Source organism: Cyprinus carpio, chromosome B25, assembly GCF_018340385.1.
Source record: "Cyprinus carpio isolate SPL01 chromosome B25, ASM1834038v1, whole genome shotgun sequence".
NCBI classification, from domain to species: domain Eukaryota; kingdom Metazoa; phylum Chordata; class Actinopteri; order Cypriniformes; family Cyprinidae; genus Cyprinus; species Cyprinus carpio.
The window spans coordinates 77,270-91,124 of record NC_056621.1 but is presented as its reverse complement, the minus strand read 5'-3'; the positions used below and the strand labels follow the sequence as shown (position 1 = coordinate 91,124).

The following is a 13,855-nucleotide window of genomic DNA, read 5'->3' as shown; positions in this document are numbered from 1 at the left end:
AAATGCATCTGACAGTTTTATGCAATAACTGCTTGCCAGACTTGGGCTCCGTTTCCAAAAAGCATCGTAAGCTTAAGTAAATCTCACAAAATCTCACAATGCTTTTGAGAAACGCAGCCCTGAACATTAACTGGGGCACCTCTCTGTCATCCAATTAGTTGATGAATCGTATGTTGACACTTCATCCTGACAGGACTTGTTGACTGTTTCTTCATTAGGGAAGGAGCCCCCCTCTATTATTAATAGTTTAGCAGAGGCTTGTAAAGGTCAAGTGCATTAGTTGTGATTTCAAACATCTTTCAAAGATCTGGGTAGGACAAAAAAGCAGCTGTTTATTTGCATCTAAGAGTATTGTATTATATGATGAATAGGCTATATAGGCCTTAGTAAATCAAGTAGTCACGAAACTGCCTCTGAGTTTGTGACAAGTATGTCTTCATTGGGCATATTCTTTTCATACACCAAAATATCCATATAACTAAACACAACCTAATACCTCTTCTAATATAGTTACACTATGTTTGTCGGCTTAGACTTCTATTTTCTCATCGTTACCGATGGGTGGAAAATGTTGGTTTGTTTCAATATTTGCTTCAATGATTTCAATAAAACAAAAGTTGTCTTCCTCCAGGTGGCGCAGTGCTACTTAGTGTATTCAAATTTCAGGACGTTTTAATTGGATACATTTGTACACTAAAAATAACTGTTTAAATCTCTTAACTTGTTAACACTTAGATGGAAAACGAAGCCGCGATCTCGCTTATAAACGATTTTTAAAAATCCTCATCTAGTAATCACAAACGACTCTGATTGTTCAATTCTGATAAGCGCTGAGAAAAGTAACATCTGTCACGTGATCACTTTGTCTCGCGGAGACTGTTATTTTTCTCAGCGCTGTTCGGGATAGACCAATTACAGTTGTTTTTGAATACTATGATTCTTTAATCTAGATCTGGAAAATAATTCAAAAATAATAACGATACTCAGCGATTTTAATAAAGCTAAAACTTATTATTGTACTTATTAGAGACACCCATCGGTCTAATAAGCCACGCCCCAATTTAATGCTAATTACCCTTCTTTGGTTTGGTCTTTCAGCCTAGTCAGTAGCCATAAAAAATATCTCGTAAATGCGTTTGAGTTTAATATTCCAATCACACTTAATAATTCTGTGTAAGTCAAACCAAATTTGTATTTCAAGAAATATGCATTTTAAGGACGCACTCCTTCAAAATAAGGGCATGCACTTAGTAGGCAGCCTATCCAGGCTGTTCTCGTACGGCGCCATTTTTCCAGGGAGGGTATGATAACAGAATCACACTGCCATCGTGCACTATTAAGGGCCCTAGAAATCTGTTTTCCGAAGTGATATAAAATATGGATTCGGCGTCGACCAGCTCTAAACACATTTATAAAAGTAAGTCGTTCGTTTTTGCGCGAAACTAATTAGTAATGTGTGCATTAAGCTAACTAACTGGCTGTGTTATGTGCACTAGTGTCTACTGAGGATATCACAAAACTGATACAGCTGCGGTCGAGCAACTCAGCGCTTTTTGACGGGAGGAAAAATTCGTCTAAAACAGCCTGGAGGTGAGATGTGTAATCTTAAAATTTGCATTGATTTCTCACAACCTGTGTTCAGATTCAAAGTTATCATTTTGCTTATTTTATTTTATTTTTTTTTTTTTTTGCAGTGCAATACTCAGAGAAATGGGGCTTGAGGAAAAAGATGACAACTGAGCAGATTGCCAAAAAGTGGGAAAACCTGAAGGCAAGATATAAGGTTGGTCTCAATTGTAGTTGTGTTTTTTTAAAATGCCAACTTTCACAGAACACATTCAACAATTTAATGCATTTTACACTTTCAAGGATGCAAAATATCCTCCAGCCGGTGTGGAGAAGAACCCCACCTGTTGGAAATGGTTTAATCTCATGGATGATGCTCTGTGGGTGAAGAGTTCGATGAAAAGATCAGCCAGCAAAGTGATCACATCAGAAGCTAACAGTGATAATGCACCTCATCCTAGTAAGAGGCTACGCCAGATTAAAGTCGGAGGGGAAATACTGGAATTCCTGGAAGAGGAAGGAGCTTCGGGGAATGTGCCGCCAGCCTCCAGACTGGATCTGGTTAAGCGGGGAAGACCAAAAGGCAAGCAGACGACACACAAAGTCACTCGTTGGACATCATGAGAACCAAACTTCAAAGAGAAAGACAGCTTCTAGAAAAGGAGCTCGGAGGCCTGGACAGAGAAGAGGAAAAAGCCCTTCTAGAGCGGGAAAGGGCCCTTGCTGATCGGGAAAGAGCGGTGCTTCAGCGGGACAGAGCACAGGTAGAGAAGGACAAAGCTGCGGTTAACAGAGACAAGGCGTCTTTGGAACAGGACAGAGCCCGACTGCAGAAAGACAGAGAAGCTTTGGCGAGGGACAGAGTGGCCCCTTGAAAGAGACCGAAGGTCGGCGCATATCACGAATCACGTGAAAAGCATTTCTGGATGCAACAGGCTGGACTGTCCACATGAAAAGAACAGAGAAAGATTAATATTCTTACTAGAAAGGGTGATCGAAAAAATCTGAAGCAGGTCTGAGAAGAGGGCAAACCTCAGGGAAAAACATACTGCAGTGAGTTAATGAGATTGTCTGAACAATCCTTGGGTTGTTGTCTGAAGATATATTTAAATGTTAAAATTTAGCTTATATTAAAAATTATCAAACTTTTTTTTTTTTTTGGTGGTATTTTTCAATCCAAAATTGAATGCATTTGTCAAATGCACACAGTCTATAAGGGACTCCACGTACATTAAGAGAGTGCACAAGGGCCCCTAAAACTAAGATATTTTTGAGATTTGTTTACTTGATTTGTAAAATGTTGAAAGAAACATGGAGTGTGATGCTTTATTACGGAAATGATGGTACAATAATAGTGTCTGTAAGTAAAGTGTACCATTTGTGCCGGCACAATAAATGTCAAACAAGATTCATGGTCCACCTTTCTGTCATTCAGAATCAGAAAATTCAACTTTGCTGAAAAGTAAAATTCTGTTTAATGACAACTTACCCCATATTGAGTCACAGAGGGTAATGTGTGTTCAACAAACAGTATCTTTCTTGTAGTCATTCATTTTGCTTCTTTTTGTAGTCAAGACTTTATGGTTTATATCTATACATGTTTTAGCTTTGTGGTTAAAACAAATAAACCCCACACTGACAACAAATATACACCAGAGAAACTTCACTTTTGTTTACAAAACAAATAAAATAATGTATATTATTAACATATATTTGTACAGTGTATAATAAATAAGCAATAAATATTGCAGATACAGATTTGTAACGAAATCAATTTTTAAATGGGTGTAATTCAAAAAAGAATGTTTAGAAAAACCTTTGATCACCGTTATTTTAGCATTATTTATATGCTATATTATCTTTTATTTTCAGCTCTCATGATCATTTTAGTTTAATTTGTAGTAATTTTATGTGCTTTTGTGATCTTTAATTTTTTTTTTTCTTAAATTTATTTCCAGTAATTTTATTTTCATTTAGTTTACATTTTTAATTTAATGTTTGTGTTGCATTTTATTTCAGCTTTATTTCAAAATACTTTTGTTTGTTTTAGATGGCAATAATAACCCTGCTGTGGATTAGAGGTTTCAGTATTTTTAATGACTCGATTTCTTATAGAACTTGTAGATATAATCTATAACTAAAGATGAAAATGAATTGATGCTTATTTTAGTGAGATCGTTTTTATGCAGTATACCCATAGACTGTATGAAAACCTGAGAGTTGTTTTTCTCCTGACAGCTAGAGGGCAATGATCTAATATCACTGGTCCGTCTGTTAAAAACTGGAAAAGCTGTGAAGAAGTGCTGTCCGCAATAGAGATGCAAACGGTTGTTGAAGAAGTGAAAGATAACAATAATATTCATGGTATTACTGTATGTCACATAAGAGGAGTTTGGCCGCCTCTCTCCCTGTAAGAAATGGCGCAACCATCTCAACAGTGTGAGTGTCATTGTGTACAGCTGCACTGTGTGCACGCATGCAAAACTTTCGCACATTACCTTAACTCTCTTTTATGAGTTAGATATAATTCACGGTGGATTTAAAACCGGGTTAATGCACTTGGTATGTGCAGCTGCTTTCGGTTAATAAATACGGATTTATTCCTATTATTCCAGACTGACAGTTGTCAGTGTTTATGGTGAGGCTTGACTGGGCGGTTTGTTTTGCATGTATAAAATCACGTTACAGCAGCACCAGAGCTACAGTGAACTCACGCCGCACTGTCCGTCTGCACCGCTGTTCTGTTTCAGGGTCTCACAAGGACACTGAGGCGCTGATCAGGTGGCGCATGGCCCACGGCTATTTATTCTCAGGCTGGAGGAACACATGCAGAAATGGCTGGGAGTATGTACTCATTGTGATTCATATGCAATATGTGATGCATTTTACATCTGCAGTACATGTCGTGCATGCGTATCCAATTGTCTATGCATTGTTGCTATTGTTTTACTCATAATGAAGGGGTTTTCAATCAGGGACCCCCATTTATGCATACCCCTTTTCTAATATACAATGACAGATGATTCATATGTGAGAATCCATTTATACTATGTAAAATTATCAATAAAAATGTTGGTATCTATTTATATTACTATTTTAATTATTGGCTTTATAATTTATTAGTATATTTATCTAATTTTTTTTTATATGTTTGTATAATAATATTTTATAATAATGTATAAAATGTAATATTTAAAAATATAATTTTTAACATATTTGGTTACTGTTTAGTTATATTTAGATAAATTTAATTCTGTGTTTTATACCCACTTAAAAACTTTAATAAAATAAATAAAAAAATAATGAGAAAGTCACAAAGTGTGTGTGTGTGTGTGTGTGTGTGTGTGTGTTTGTAGGCTATTCATACAAGAGACAAAATCCAACCTGGATGGAAATATTACTTCTCAAAGAGCAAAACGAAAGTGGGAGAATTTAAAATGCAAATACAAGGTAAGATGGACACATAGAATCTGTCTTTAGATTTAGTTATAATTATTTACTTGTTTAGCTGCACACCATGCTTTATGTTCTTCAGAAAATATAAAAATCTTCTTTGAAAATAAACATGTATACATGGAATTCTCCTGATGTAGTTTTCTCTACCTTTCACTCCTAGGTTTTAAAAGCTCTCGCGAAGGACGTTGAAACAGTTAAACCAGAATCCTGGCGGTGGTTCAGACTCATGGAGAAGGCCATAGATGGCGATCCCACTGACGCCGACCCTCCTAAACCGACCTTACTGACCAACCTGGCCGATTGAGTCCGAATGTGCAGCCCAGCCCAGCAAGAAGATGTATCAAGTAGAAATGGGGAGTGATATTCTGGAATTTACTGACACAATCAGTAATCGAGGTCAATACTCAAACGACGGTAGCTGATGGAGGACCATCATCAGAAACAGCAGGAAGCGTGAGAGGGACCGACCCATGGAAAAAAAGCCCTCCAGAGACTCAGATGAGCTGCCTCGAAAGAGCCAAACTCAAACGAGAGCGACAGCTGCTGGAGAAGGAGCACGCAGACCTGGACCGAGAGCGAGTGCTGCTGGAGCGCGAGAAGGCCGTCGCAGAGAGGGAGAAAACGGCGTTGGAGAGAGACAGAGCGCAGCTGGAAAAGGACCGAGCAGCGATTGACCGGGAAAGAGCCTCGCTGGAACAGGACAGAGCAAGACTGGAGCGGGACAGAGCGGCCCTTGAAAGAGACAGAGAGACTTTCACCGCCATGGCTCTTGGGACAAACGGCACGGGACACACTGAACCACACTCCCCATATGCCGAAGACAGAAAAAGATTAATATTTTTGTTCGAAAAACTAATCGAGAGATTTTGAAATCACTGAAAAACTGTCAGTGTTGCTTGTTATTTAAAATAATAACGTACTTAAATGAACGTGTTTCAAGGTTAAGTTGCCCCTCTCAAGACACAGTTCTCTGAGGAGAGGAAAATGTGTTCAGAGCTGTAGAGTTCATTGTAGTTCAGTACAATACATAATGGATAATTCATGTTAAATTTATTCCCCCTTATTTTCAGGTCCTTTGATGCATTCAGATTAAAGTTATTGTTTCAGTCTTTTGTCTTTCATATTTATTTAGTGCTTCAAAATCATTAGACTCACTCTTGTTTCTTTTTATGGATGACCAAGAGAAAAGTTTTTTTTTCCCAAGTTATTTTATTCGTAGACAATTACTTTTTGTTTTAAAACTAATTGAATATCTGATTTATCATAACTCCACTCTGTAGTGTTAGTCTGCTTAACACAATATTATATTAACATACTTAATATTATATACATATACACATAGGAACTATGAAATGAGTTTACTGTAAATGCAAAAGGCTCATGAAGGGACTCATTATTAGCACAGAAATGAAAAGGTGCAGTCACATTTACCGCTAACGGTGAAATATGGTAATTTCGATAGGAATCCACATGATTGTGAAATATTTCATGCAAATTTTGTTCAAGTTTATCATGCAGATTTGGAGAACTGACCAGCAGAAAGCTGCTTGTTTTAAAAATGACATCCATGTGAGCCGTGCTTTATATATTTTTACACTATTAACAACAACAACAACAATAAAAACGTTTTTGTTGTGCATGTTTTTTGCTTACACAGTGTTCTAAACATGAGGTGCTTAAGTTAAAGTCACAAGTAGTCATACAATGGAGAAAAAACTTTTAAATAGTATGTTGAGGTTGTAGATCTGCAATATTTTTATAATAAATTATATATTATATTATAACTTGTGCTGCAGCCCATAAACCAAGGGAGTTTTTTTTCCCATTATGCAAATGATTTCCCAAAACTGCATTGCAGGTTTGTATTAAACATCAAATGCTAATATTTTTTTAGACTTTGCAAGTCAGCTTTGTGGTCACTGCTTCCTCATTCAGGTCCCCTAAATATTATCATACATTAAATATACAGGACAGTGATTATATTTAATTAATTTACACATGGTGGAATCTGGTTCTGTTAAACTGTTAAAATGGAATTTAAGAGAATTATTATTTTCCAAGTGTGATATAAGTGTTATAAAATAATAAAACACCAACAAAATGAAATGCTCATGTGTAGTAGGCATACAAATTGGCTACTTCCCATAAAAAATCTGCCAAAATTACAGTATATTTGCATTCTGTTCTGTTCTATTCTGCTCAAGTGCTGACTACTTCCTTTTTGTAAAGCTGATTTCTGCTTATGGTTAAGTATTGTTGTCTGACCCCCTAACCCCCCCAAAAAACCACAAGCAATATAAAACCTATATAAGGTTCACAGTATGCATTTGACACTTATTTGCCAGAAGTTCTGTCGTCTGAGGATTTCACAGCAAGCTTGAATTAATTCCGACATATTTTACGCAAATCTTTAGTTCTCATCTAAACATTCTAAAAGAAATCACTTTATATATATTAACTTTTTATATACTAACAAATTAAGGATCATTCTGTGAAATTTATTTCCTTTCAGTCATGGACAGCTCACCAGAAATACTGGATTTCGATTCTTCAGATGAAAATGGGTAAGGAAAACCTTGATTTATTTATTTATTTAGTAAAACATATAGGCCTATTCTGCACTTAAACTGATAAATCACAGATAAAATTACCTACAAATCATCACACTTCTCATTTTATAGAAATGCAGTCTAATTGTTGAATGTGTGTTTTTTAAGTCCCGAGAACAGTGGAATATTTCTGCAGCAGTGGGAGGCACAGGTTCGGCCCTATATTGCGATGATAGACTTCATGAGGCGAATCGGCATTGAGAAGGAACTTGCATTGCCATCCATTGCAGTGGTGGGAGACCAGAGCTCAGGGAAAAGCTCTGTATTAGAGGCGCTATCAGGAAGTCGCTTTACCTCGTGGGAGTGGTACGTTTGTACACCTACAATACATTATTCATTTATATATACAAACATATATATGTATTTTAATATGGTCCATTCAGGTATTGTCACCCGCTGTCCACTGGAGCTTAAACTCAGAAAAAGTAATAATGGGAGCAGCTGGGCCGCCACAATCTCCTACAATGAAGTGCGTGAGACGTTTCATGATCCTGCACAAGTTGAAAGTTACGTCAGAAGGGGTGAGGCTGTATATAAAGCTAAATATCATTACTAAGTTATAATACATAACAGGATATACAATGACAGTTCTACAAGTTCTTATTAGTTACATTATTACTTGATAAATGAAGGTTGAGTAATTATGTAGTGTTTGTCTTTTACAGCACAGAATATGCTTGCTGGAGATGGAGTAGGAATCTGCGAAGATCTCATCAGGGAGATCAGATCGCCTGATGTGTGCGACCTCACGCTGATCGATCTGCCTGGAATAACAAGAGTACCTGTGAAAGGACAACCGGAAGACATTGGAGACCAGGTGAGAAGAAAACAATGAATTAATAATTGTGAATAATCCCATATATTTATGCATTCAGTTCCTTTCTGTGCAAATTCTGCAAAAGCAAAATAAATTGTTTACACAAAACTGAATAGCAAAATAATTATGTAATTCAATTTGAAATTTTTAAATAACATTTAAGAAAGGATTTAATAAAATGTAATATAAAATAATAGATTTACACTTTCAAGTTGATATCTGGATGGCACTTGAATTAAACCTGGAACGTGATGTCACGTGCATAATAATGTAGCATGCTACAGTTTAAAATATGTAATCACTGCCTTATTAATTCCAGATTCGACGCCTGATATTGAAATTCGTTTCCAAAAAAGAAACCATTAATTTGGTTGTTGTTCCCTGCAATGTCGACATCGCGACTACTGAGGAAGTTATTATGGTTGATGGTGTTGATCCTGATGGCTTAAGGACTTTAGGTATAACTTTTCATATGAACTACAGTTTAATTTTCACGTTAGAGTGTGCAGAGCAATTTCATTCATATCTATTCAAAAACTTTTTTATTGCTTCAGCAATACTGACAAAGCCAGACCTGGTAGATAAAGGAGCAGAGGCCGATATCTTACAAGTACTGCAGGGTAAAGTTGTTCCTCTCAAAAAGGGCTACACTATTGTCCGATGCAGAGGCCAGAGTGACATCAATGAAAACGTTTCTCTGGCTGAAGCCACAAGACAGGAAAAGGAGTTTTTCGCCAAAAACACACACTTCAGGTATTGAATTAGTATAAATTATACATATTCAATTTATGTAAAGTTCGAAGACATTTAAGAGTGCTCTTGTCTCCACCAGTCATCTTCTTGAGGAGCAGAGGGCCACAATACCCTGCCTTTCCACCAGACTCACTAAAGAGCTGGTCGAACATATCAAGGCAAGTGTAAAAATGATGAAATATCCCAAAACTGACTCTAAACACTGAACTCAGGGAGTTATTCCTTATCTCACAGTCTCACTTCCATCTCTAAGAGATCGAATTCATATCCACTTGTCTGCGGCGAGGTTTTGAGCTTAAGAATTATGCTGATGGTCCTCCTTTAGAACCTGAGCGAATGGGGCCTTATCTCAGCAAGGTACAGTAAGGGCAAGCTTCATTACTTGTATTGCCCAGTATCTGAAACTAGCCTGACTGAAATGTACACACTTGAACTTACTTTTGCCGTATGTGTAGAAAATCTTGGAGTTCAGTGACCAGATAAGCGAGTTTTGTGTAGAACAGGAGAATCAGACGATGGGAACCTCTATTCGTATCTTCGACCAGTGTTCAAGCAATGGGAATGTCATCTGAGTAGCTCCAAAGCATCATGTACGTAATATTGATACATAACAATCTTAGTATGATTGGACGCAATGTACAATACACTACACAGGTGCAGTTCATCTGTATGACATTCTGTCATCATTTAGTCGTTTCAAACCTGCATAATTAAGCGCCAACAAGGCTGTTGTTGATACATTTATACCAACAATATAATTGCGAGCAAGAAATTGCTTTTTACAACAGTCCAATGAGCAAAAAGTAAATATTGAGTAGCCTAACTTATATATTTGGTATAATATTGCCAGTTACTGGCCAAACATTACCCCTGGCAATGAATAACCGCTACGTCTCTTAGCAACACACATTAGTAATGTTCGTTCCAGAATGATTCATTTTGAATCGGTTGAGTTGATTCACTCATAAAGCCACTTACTGGAATAATGTTATACCTGCAGAAAGAGTCACTAGATATTCTCCTCCACCAATACAAAGACATACAGCTTTTCTGGAACAAGCAGGGTGATGACTGCTTTATTTTTACATACAAAACTGTCACTATTCACTTGTAACCTTATAATTTGAGATGACTATTGTAGCATTATTTGATTTCAGTCAGAGAGTCCGTAAAACAGATGACAGAAAAATATGACGAGGCCCATCGTGGAAGAGAACTGGTGACCTTCAGTGACTACTGTGTGTATGAATCAATGGTGAAGAAACATGTTGGAGACCTTAGACAACCTGCCTTGGATACTTTGAAGCTCATCCGAGGTTGATATTGGAATTTAGCTTGTATTTAACAATATATGTGGATTACATTTGACATGATTAATAATTACAGTTTTCATTTAATATCTTAGGTATTGGGAGAAGGAGTTTCAGGGTCATGTGTGAGCTGTGTTTCCCAAACTACCCTCATCTGAGACACATGATACTGGTAGGTTAAATTGACAACTGTTGATTACATTAAATAGACAATAAAGTCTACATTTTATTTTACATTTCATTACATTTCTGGTGTTCAATCCCCTAGAACCATATTGACGACATTCAAACAAAGCAAGAAAGCAAGGTGGAGAAGAGGATCCATGAGTACATTTAACATGGAGAAACTTGTGTACACGCAGGATCCCATTTTTACCCAGAAAATTGTTGACTTCAAGTTTGTGGAAAAGCGACAGGAGTATGAGTCCATTAGTTTGGATACAGGAGAGAACGCAACCTCACCTCACAACTGTGCTGTTTTTTGACACCAGGAGCTTGACGCCTGATAAACTGATCATCTACTACGAGGTTTAAATCAGTCCATGATTTTAATGTTAACTGCTTGTGTTTTTGGTATTGAATGCACTGAAAACCTCCCACATGTTCTCTCAATCTTTCAGATAGTGTATCAGCGTCTGGCCGACTACATTCCCATGGTGATCCTGCTGTTCATACTGAAGGAAGCTGCTGTGATGCTGCGGGCTCATGCTATGGACCTGCGGGATGGAGCTGATGTTGTGAAGATGCTCATGGAGGACACAGAAGCTGGACGGGAAGAGAGCAGACTTACACCAACGCATGGAGAGACTGCGCCTGGCACAAGAACGCATCAGTATTTACCTCTGAGACAGAAGTTGCGTCTATTTTTTTGTCATATGCTTGCTTGATCACTTTTAAAGGCAGCAGCCAGCCAAAGAAATATCAAAATAAAAGAACAAAAGTGTAGTTTGAGGCTTTAGGAATCATTTAGATTTTTTAGGTTCAAGGTTAAGGTTAAGTTTAATCATGAATCACTGTTTGAATTAAAATAATGAAAATAAAAAAACCTTAAAAATGAGTGTGAAGTAAATGTATTTTGTAAATGACAAAGCATCAGTGAAAGTCTGCTTGTACCTTCTAAAAGTGTTTTTAAATAATAATAAAAAAGTTTCAGCTTGTTACAGTGTCTTCTCCACCAACTACGATGTATACATTTTAATAAAACATAGCTATAAATCATAAATTTTTTGTGTTTTGTTTTTTTTCTTTACATATTTGAACTTAGGTTTTAGGTCTTTTAATTAATGTTATTGTTTTGGTGCAGTTAATAGTTTTGTTTTGAATGAATGAACTCATTTTTGGGAGGATTTCAGTTCCCTCCAATAAACTCGGACCTTACTGAACTGAAACCATTAATCTCCATACAAACGCAAATACAGTTGTATGGCTCATAGGTTCGACATATCCTGCTTGAATTTGCTCTAAATGAGAAACGCACAGACCTTCATAAGTAGGCTACTAAATTTGCATCTGTGAATATGAAATATTTTAACTACTGTGTTTTTCTTTCATTTTCCGCCAACTGCAGTCGTCAAATGTAACACATCGGCGAGGCAAAGCTGACGGCTGTTTGTGAAAATGCGATTTTTGATAACTTGTGGTTAAATTAATTTTCTACTAAAAATGTTTTTGGAATCAAAATAATAAAAAAGGTGTCAACTTGTTACAGTGATTTCTTCACCAACTACAATGTACATCTTAACACAACAAACCTATAATTTTAATTCTTCTTGGTTTTCTCTTTATGAACTTATTTTCACTTCTTTAAGCAAATATCTAAATAAACACAAAGCAACTTATAATACAAAGTAATTTTACTTTTAGATTGTTGTTTAATTAATCATTGATAAATCTATAAACAGTCACAAAACAGTACCTTTAGGATGAATTGCCAACTGGAAAGAAATCTATCATCAGAGTTTTAGATTAATTTTAATATATATGGTGTAAAGTATAAAGTTAAACATAAATTTGTAGTGAAAATTATCATTGACAGCGCTTGCAAGTCACCCACTTGCTTAACCAACGCCAAAGCATGGAGAAGGGCCGTTTTAAGCGATAAGGGCCACAAGTCAGCTGAACTGAGCGGCTCAAACAGGGGCCTTTTCAGGGTCCTCAGGACCATGGATAAGTCCCAACACGGCATTGTCTGAGGGCGAGGTGGATTCAGTCTCCTCGCGCCCTTCAGAAATTTAGGTAAAGTTGAAAGAAAGAAAGTTGTTCCTGCCCCCAGCAGTAAAATCGGGTACGTGCTTCCCCTGCAGGACATGACCCGCTGAAAATGAGACTCCGTCTCTCAGAGGTGTTCGAAGAGGTGAGGAGTGAAAGCAAGTTGTTTTTTGGGGCGTTCCAGCTGAGGCGAGAATGGAACCCCTCCTTTTCCTCTCTAGTGCCTCAGGACAGCTTCAGCGGCTCAGGGTCCAGCACAACTCATGGGCAAGTTGATCATAGTACCCTTGCTGTCTATGGAGGGTCAGAGAGCTGTACGAATGCATCAAAAATATATCTTGATTTGTGTTCCGCAGATAAACGGAGGTCTTCAGCCGAGCTCACACTACAGGAGTTTTAAAATCATAACCGATTTTGAAATCTGGTTGCAGCACACACATAAGGAGATTATTGCAGATTATCTTCCCTCAAATATTAAACATGCACACACTACAAGATTTGAACATCGTGGCTCATCACACACTGCAAGATATAATTAAGATTATCATGCTAGAGGGAGTGTCTCACATGATCTCACACAGCAGATCGTCACTTTTTTTTGCGTGCTAGTAGCTTACTGCACTCCCCCGGTGCATTCAAAACTGAGGTGATTTCACTCCAGCACTTCTCTTTCTCCTTACGGTTGTGATGCGTTTTCGACACATTATACAGACAGTCGTTTTACTACAAAACTATCCAACCAAGCCGTACATCTCACCTCTGTCCTGCTCGGACATTTTGCGTGTTTTGCGCATTGGCTGTGAAAGTACTGACGTCATCATATAGCCATTATCATCCCGATTTAAATCCTAAATATCAAACATGTTTAACAATAATCGGGGCTGCCCCGATTTGTGTGCGAGCAGATCGGGAGGTGCAAGATTTGATCGGTGAACGCCTCACACTACCAAATAATCCGCGCCGAACATCGGGACAGATCGAGGTGCTCGACAAGATGTTTGCTCCAATTCTCGGGAGGGGGAAATCGGGGCTAAATCGGGCTAAAAATAATGTAGTGTGAGCCAGGCTTTACAGGTTTGGAACAACATGAGGGTGAGTAATTAATGACAGAATTTTCATTTTTTGGGTGAACTAAC

At 37.4% G+C, this 13,855-nt stretch overlaps 3 pseudogenes; all 3 read left to right on the top strand.

The window, feature by feature from the left end:
• The first annotated feature begins 664 nt into the window (after window positions 1–664).
• On the top strand, window positions 665–2,818 carry LOC122134160 (annotated as a pseudogene).
• A 1,008-nt stretch (window positions 2,819–3,826) lies between these two features.
• LOC122142472 lies at window positions 3,827–5,898 on the top strand (annotated as a pseudogene).
• Window positions 5,899–7,368: 1,470 nt separating this feature from the next.
• LOC109057661 lies at window positions 7,369–11,456 on the top strand (annotated as a pseudogene).
• Window positions 11,457–13,855: the final 2,399 nt, after the last annotated feature.